The sequence below is a fragment of the Dipodomys ordii genome, unplaced genomic scaffold (genome assembly GCF_000151885.1).
Source record: "Dipodomys ordii isolate 6190 unplaced genomic scaffold, Dord_2.0 Scaffold2, whole genome shotgun sequence".
NCBI lineage: Eukaryota > Metazoa > Chordata > Mammalia > Rodentia > Heteromyidae > Dipodomys > Dipodomys ordii.
The window spans coordinates 27780892-27788906 of NW_012267218.1; the positions used below are offsets into that span (position 1 = coordinate 27780892).

The 8015-nt window shown below is 43.5% G+C and overlaps 1 pseudogene; it reads right to left on the minus strand.

Moving 5' to 3' along the window:
- Positions 1-3764: 3764 nt before the first annotated feature.
- On the minus strand, positions 3765-7556 carry LOC105983715 (annotated as a pseudogene).
- Positions 7557-8015: the final 459 nt, after the last annotated feature.

An 8015-nucleotide genomic window follows, 5' to 3' on the forward strand; every position in this document is an offset into this window, starting at 1 on the left:
ACTCTAGCTTGGAGATCCAAGCCTCCCATCAAATACTCGTGGGAGGTGGCCAGTGTTCTAGACTCCCTCTTTGGGATATTTTTGAGGCACTGTTTACCTCCATAACTGTGTTGACACTAGCTACAGGATGGGTGCCTGGAGTCAGCCATGAGTCTTGAGAAGGAGGATAGTCAGGAGGGACTTCCAGTCACTCCCTGCTTGCTTGTCTGCAGCCTCAGCATGTTGAGTTACCTCTCTGCTCAGCACATGGGGGATCGTTTCTGATGACAGTCACTTCTCCACTGTGGATAATATCTGCATTAGTAAACTCTTTTACCTACCAAGCTTGCCACTTTCTGTAACCACACCATCACATGGCTTTGGAGGCCTCCACTGGTTTGATCCAATGATGGTATCTTAGGCCAATGTCAGCCTGTGGCCTCTGTGTCCTTCCTCTATCACAGCCCTGCTCCAGCCTCAGGGCCACCCAGGCCCCACTTTGCTTCTCCCTATCTGATCTCTACACGGATGCCCTCTGCCAGATAGCCTCAGGTGGGAATTATCTGCCTTTCCTTTATTTGTCCACTCTGTGATTTTCAGCCTTCTTTCTCTCCTTGGGTCCTGGGAGTCTTAACCTAGTAGACCGCACTGACCTACTTACTCAGCACAGTTACAGCCACCCCACTGCTTTTGGGAGCAGTGTACTGCTGAGGATGTCAACAAACTGACCTTCCCTCTTTGTATTTCTCTGTGATCTTCACCATGGCTGAGGGGCTTGCTGTGTGGGCAGCATGGCCCTGGCTCACAGAAAGGCAGGAAGGGAGACCAGAAGGGCCTAGTGAGAAGCTGCTTACTTTGTGGATAAAAAGAGTCCCTGGTGGCCAGAGGGTGATGTTGGCTGTCCCCTGCCTCAGCCCCACTGTCCTGGTGCATCGATGGAGGTCTCCAATGGAGATAGCAGGACTGGCCAGTGGTGTGCCCAGGTTGGCATGGGGCCCTGGGCACAAGAAGGCAAGAATGTTCAGCTGCTACTCCTCAGGGATGTGAAGCCTGCAATGGCTGGCTTTGCTGGGGTTGGGCATGTGGACTCCTTCTCCTTGGGATGACCTGATGCCTCTCTTCCCTGATGCTCTAAGCACTTCGTATTTATCTCATTCATCTGCACGCTCAGAAACAGGGAAGAGACAGGTATTATTATGACCATTTGACAGATAGAGAAACTGGGACAGAGAGCAGGTGCAGTGTGGGGGTGGAACTGAGGCTGAGAACACAGATCTTACCCCGGTTGGCAGGACACACTGATGGCAGTCCTCAGACAGACTGACTGGCACAAATTCAGCCCAGTTAGAATGTAAGTTTCTCTGCAGGGAACAAGTGGGTGGGTGAAGTTTGGAGCTTCAGTTGTAATGGAAATGTTTTGAGTCATCCCTTCCCCCATGTTGGGTAGTGTGAATACACAGCTTTTTATCTTTTTCTTTATTCTTTTCTATCTTCAATAGCAGCATATCAAGTTATACAGATGACACACAAGCATAGGATTATTGTTGGAAATGAAAGCATTTTAAATTCAATTGTGGAGAATCTGAGCATGAAGGATAGAAGGACCACTGACGGCCACAGAAGGGTTGTTGTACTTCTCATGAGAATGGGAGTAGAATCAGTTGGCGGAGAACAGTCATGAAGTTCCTTCTACAGAAGTCCAAAATTCAAGTATCACTCAACACTTTCACAAAGGCCTACCATGTGCTATTAGATTAGGCCCTGGGTAGAATATGGTTCATTGTCTCAGGGCATTTTTGTTGTAGGGAGAAACCAAGGTAAAAATAGAGTAATAGACAGCAAATACCATTGTGCAAGCTAGCCGGAAGGAATTAGGACAAGGTTTAAACAGAGCAGTTCCAGTAAACAAAGGCCCTCAGGATAGGGGTCCTTCAGGGAGTCCATGTCTCCGTCCCCAGGGCTCCTCTGTGTCACCTCTCACCACTGACAGCAGCATAGCTTGCTGAGGAAGAATGAGAGCTGAATGTACCCACAGAGCTTGTGTGATAGGTGTTAAACCTGACCAAGGTGCTGTTCTACCCTGGGTGTGCCCAGGGCCTGTGCATTATACTCTAATGAGGGGTTGGGCCAATAGTGATGTGTTTCTTCTTCTTCTTCTTTTTTAATGAGGTGCTGTTTTGCATAGATAAATACTATGATTGTGATGTGGGAACCAAATAGCAGGTCATTATGCACAGAGCACCGTCAGAGGTAAGATTATGGATTATGAAACCTGTTCTGCTTCAGGCCTGCAGCCTGAGCGTGGGAACTAGGAGGTGTCTGATTGTCTGGGCCTCCACCTGGGCCAACTGGATTTAGGTTGTCTTCCTGGCTCATCTCTTGACAGCAGGGGAGGGACAGGAAGCTTTCTCTACTGCTTACCTGAACTTCCAAATGCTACAGACAGGGGACATGGAAGGGGGAAGATGTTGGCTATGCCACTTGTATGCAGGATCTGTGGTTGGAAGGACCAAAGTTCTGCTTTTGATGTTTTTGGGGCTGATTCTTGTTTTAAGATGAGAGCTGAGCCTGGGATCCATGGCTCACTCCTGTAATCCTAGCTACACAGGAGGCTGAGATCTGAGGATCATGGTTCAAAGCCAGCCCCAGCAGGAACGTCTGTGAGACTCTTATCTCCATTTAACCACCAGAAAACTGGAAGTGTTGCTGTGGCTCAAGTGGTAGAGCGCTAGCCTTGAGCTGAAGAGCTCAGGGACAGGGTTCAGGTTCAGAGTTCATGTCCCAGGACTGACAAAAAAAAAAGATGAGAGCTGAGCTTTGGAGACTACAGGCATGAGCCACCAGTGCATCTTTTGGTAAGCAGTGATCAGTCAGTGCTTTAGTCAAGCACCAGTGACTCATGCCTGTAATTCCAGCTACTCAGTAAGCTGAGATCTGAAGGTCAAGATTTGAAGCCAGCTTCAGCAGGAAACTCTGTGAAACACTAATCTCCAGTTAACTACCAAAAAGCTGCAAGTGGATCTGTGGCTCCAGTGGCAGAGCTCTAGTCTTGAGCTACAAAGCTAAGGGACAGTGCCTGGGCTGAGTCCAAGCCCCAGTACTGGCACAAATAGATAAATAAATAAAAAAATATATAATCTTAGCGAGGGTAGCTGGATTTCAGAAGAGTATAAGGCTTTGAAGAGAATTGCTGCTTAGATAGCCAGGGTGAACACGCTAATGGCCTGGCATTGGATGGAGAAGATAGCTTCCTGATGGGAGATGTTCCCATAATGCCCACTAAAGTGGGACCGAGTGCTACTACAAGGTCAACCAGCTAAGAACCATACTGCACAGTATATGCTTTGACACTGCACAGCCCCTGACTGCTTTTGTCAGGTTCAGAAAACCAGTGAGAGTGGGCACTGCTGAGTCTCCAAGAGTCAGATCCAAGAGACAAAGAAGGCCCAAGTGAATGCTGCAAAAGGAGGATGGAGACTCAAGTACCTGCATCCCAGCTGCTGCCACAGCAGAGGCAGTAGTCAGAGCTCTCTCTACAGAGTCCATAGGGAGGTGCTGCTTGGGGAACAGTGTCTAGGGAGCCTAGGCAAACTCATCCATTCTTTTAGTCTGCCATCATTCATTTGAGTGCTGTCAATAAGACAGAGATGCTTTCTTCATGGAAGCAAAATCAGAACCATCTGCTTAGAGTACACATCTGGAGAGCAATCATCTTGCTCCTGAGGGTTTTTCCTTCTTTTTCAGCACATGACAGGCAGGAAGTGAGACCTTGTCCATGGTCTTCATTATGACCAGAACTTCACCTCCCCGTCTTTGATGGTGAAGCAGATGGGAGCAGAATGGAAGAGTAGAACACTCCACTCTTCCCAAGGTCTTGAGGCTCCATGAGCTGCCTACGGACAGCATTCAGACATGTTGGGTGGTGTGACAGGAGTGTCAATGATGCAATTCAAATTATGCTGGGCTGCTAATGAGCTAATGTATCTTTATTATGCATCAAACACTGGAATACATTCAGTACCTACAATATCTCAGGCCTTCCCCATGCATGCTACATTAAAAATCACAATAATAGAAGAAGCTCATAACCCATACTTATCCAACTACTCCTGTGACTTGACCTTAAATTGATCTGTAAAACCAACTGTGACTCCTATCCTAGGGCTCCTGGAGAGTGACTTAATGGAGGAATATAAACTCTAGTCTCATAGCAACCCTGGAATGGATTTTGGTCCTTATTCTACTATGTTGTCACTACAGGGAAGGTACCCACCACACCTCTGGTTCCAGTCTTGGAAATGGACCTGAGGAAAATTATTCAACAGAACTAAAAAAAAACTGCACATTTGAAGAGATTCACTGTTACTAAATGGAAACTTAGCACAGAGGAAAGTTAAAAAAAAAGACTAAACGAATATAGTAGTATGAATTTCTATGTTATTCTATTGGTCTCTCTCTTTTTTTTTAAAATTTATCAGTTTTGGGGCTTCAACTCTGAGCCTGAGTGCTATCCCTCAGCTCTTCAGCTCAAGGCTAGTGCTCTACCACTTGAGCCACAGCGACATTTCTGGTTTTCTGGTAGTTAATTGGAGATAAGAGTCACGTGGACTTTCCTGCCTGGGCTGGTTTTGAACCATGATCCTCAGATGTCAGTCTCCTGAGTAGCTAGGATTACAGGTGTGAGCCACTGGTGCTTGGTCTATTGGTCTCTTTTTATTTTATCAAATGATCTTATTTTATTATAATGAAATCTTGGAGGCTAGGTAACTTTTATGAGGAAGTTTCTGGAAGTTCAGTCCAGTGCCAACATTTACTCAACTCTAGTGAGGAGCTCATAGTTGATGGTATAAAAAAAGGAGGGATCATGTGTAGAAGGAAGGGATCACATCCACAGACAGGAATTGGCAAGATGGAGGACCCATCATCCCTTCTAAAGGCATGGCCCCCAACTTATTTAAGAACCTCTCATGAGGTCCTACCTTGTAAAAGTTTGATCACTTCAACATGACTACACTAAATGTCCAACACCTGAACCCGTAGGTGACAAACCACATCCAAACCATAGCAGCGGCATATTACACAGCCATTAGAAATGAAAATAAGAATACATATGCAGGTGAAAGTGTTTTTATGTGATAATAAGTAGTACAGGAGGGCTATAAATAGCCACACACATTTTGTCAATCCGTAAATATTTATATATGTTGAAGGCTGTTTTTTTTAAATAAAAGATACTATAGAATGGCAGAATATAGGTAATTTTGTTATTTTATAAGCTAGAGTTAATGAGAGATGTAATTTTTTTGTTTTCATGGAAAAATTGTATTTATCACTCTCATCCAAAAGCAGTTTTTAAAAGAAAACATAACAATGAAGTTAAAAAATTTGTGCTCAACCAAAGTTGCCAGGTCTAATAACAGAATATTGTATCAAAAGTAAGGCAACAACCCAAGATATGTCATCAAAGATTTCTCCACTCCCCCAACTAGTAAACAGAATGAATCTGCCTAGTGGCAAATACTATTTCATTCAGCTTCATCATGTTTGAAATCTTTAGGGACTGAAGTAATAAAGATGTGATCTTCATTCTTCATTAGACTCTTAGAACACTTGAAGGAAAATAGTTTCCAAAGCACAACAAGGTAAAGATATCTTTTAAAAAGATATTCAGTGTTCAAAATTCAAGAATGCAGTCTCGATACATGCTGGGTATTAGTGAATATATGCAATACAGTGGTAGCGTTAGTACATTTTCCATTCCATATCATCAGGAGGATTGCTTTCAACTCTTCTTTTACCTCCATATGACCAATTGGTACTCAAAACTGTACCACCAGACTCCATAAGAGATTTGTTCATGGAACGTTTCACTTCATCAGAGCCATCTGAATAGATTTGCTGAAATAATTAGTTTAAAGCTGCATCGCCCTCCAACTTCTCATTCTTTTCTTCTTTGTTGATTTCACCAACCAATGTATCCCAAATTTCTTTTCTTTCTTTTTTTTTTTTTTTGGGTCCTGTCATGGGGCCTGAACTCTGGGCCTGGGCGCTGTCCTTCAGCTCTTCAGCTCAAGGCTAGCGCTTTACCACTTGAGTCATAGCACCACTTCCGGCTTTTTTTTTGCTTGTGTGGTGCTGAGGAATCGAACCCAGGGCCTCATGCATGCAAAGCAAGCACTCTACCACTGAGCCACCTTCCCAGCCCCCCAATTTCTTATATAATGAGATGATGATGAATATAGGTTCTTTACATCTGCTATAAACTTTTTTGGTGTGGGCACATATCCTTGCCCCCTTAGTTTTTCCTCTCTCACCAAAGCAGATAACTCTTTTTCAGAAAATTCAGAGAATTTATGTCATTCTTCTGAACATTCTTTATCACAAGTGTAATGATTACTTGACATTCTGTCTGATACCAATCGTACTTGATTTTTGACTGTGTCCACTGGGATGCAGATTGATTCACCTCAGATTCTGTTCCATTCTGACACTGAAATCTGCATCTGCACTTAATTTCTGTCTTTCTGTAAAACGTTCTAGAGCAACAGCCTAGTTTTTTCCCCCATGGTATTCACATATTCCTTTTCTTAGTATAGCAGTGGCATTATTTGGATTGAGTCTCTTGAACTCAACTTTGCATCAGGAATGACACCACAGTATTTTCTAAGAAGAATGTGACAATAAACTCTCTGACAATAATACTGTGCATCATCAGGATTCTGTTCTAAGACCTTAGTTAGCTCCTCCAAGGCCGCCTGGGAGTCCTCGTCAATTAGAGCATCAGAGAAGCTTGGGAAAAACTGCTGGGCAGTTGCAGGCCTGCTGCATTCTAAGTCACTGTGACTGATGCAGAGTCAGCCACTAACAGGGTAAACAGTTCTGTTGCCACCCAAGTGGGAAACGTCTAGATGGATGTAATTTTAAAGCTTGCTAAAAGAAGGGACATATATGCAACACAAATGATGTGTAGGGCACACATGTAACACATACACGACATGCATGACATGTATGTGGCATAAACAACATACATGGCATAAATGACACACATGCCCACCACATATGACACGATACACGTGACACATGCAACGCATGATATAGGTGACACACATGACACAGGACACATGAGACGCATGACATACATGCAACCTACATTATATATGCCACATGTGCCACAATGACACATGTGGCATACCATGTGTCATGTCACATGTGCCATACACCATGCAACCCTTGTTACACATGACACACGGCACAGGTGACACATATGACGCGTGTCGGCACAGGTGACACATATGACGTGTGTCACATGTGACATGGGACATACATGCCGCATCCCACATGTGTCATGCATACAATGCATGTCACACATTACACACATGATGCACATGGAATATTGGTGTGTGCATGACATATATGACCATAGGCGACACTACACACAGCAATGTACCATGCATGACACACATGGCATAGTTCACACATGTCATGTGTTGTACATGTGACACATGCCATGTATGACACATATGACACCTGACATGTCACACATGACACACAACTCACGTGACATATGCAGCATGCATGCCAGGCACACAAGACCTATATGACATACATGGCACACATGGCAGCATACATGATATTCTACATACACCGAATAGATGTGGCATACACAACACATATGTGATACATACCTGCTGGCTCTTTCAATTACTAATTGAGATGTTGAAATTCTAGGTATTATAAGGAATCTATTTCTTTTTGTAGTTCTGTCATTTTTTCCCTTATACATTTGGTAGTTTACTGGGCACATGTGAATTAAAGCCTTTTATATCTACTTGCACATGCATATATACATATTATTAATTTTTATTATGAAATGTCTCTTTCTAACTCATGATTTTTTTCTTGCTCTGAAGTCTGATTTGCTTGAAATTAATAAAGGCTTTCAGCTCTGTTCTATATTTTTTTAAAGGGGAAAAATCTTCAGACTATCAAGTAACTCTTCATGATTAACCATTCCTCACCCTCAAAATGACATGTGG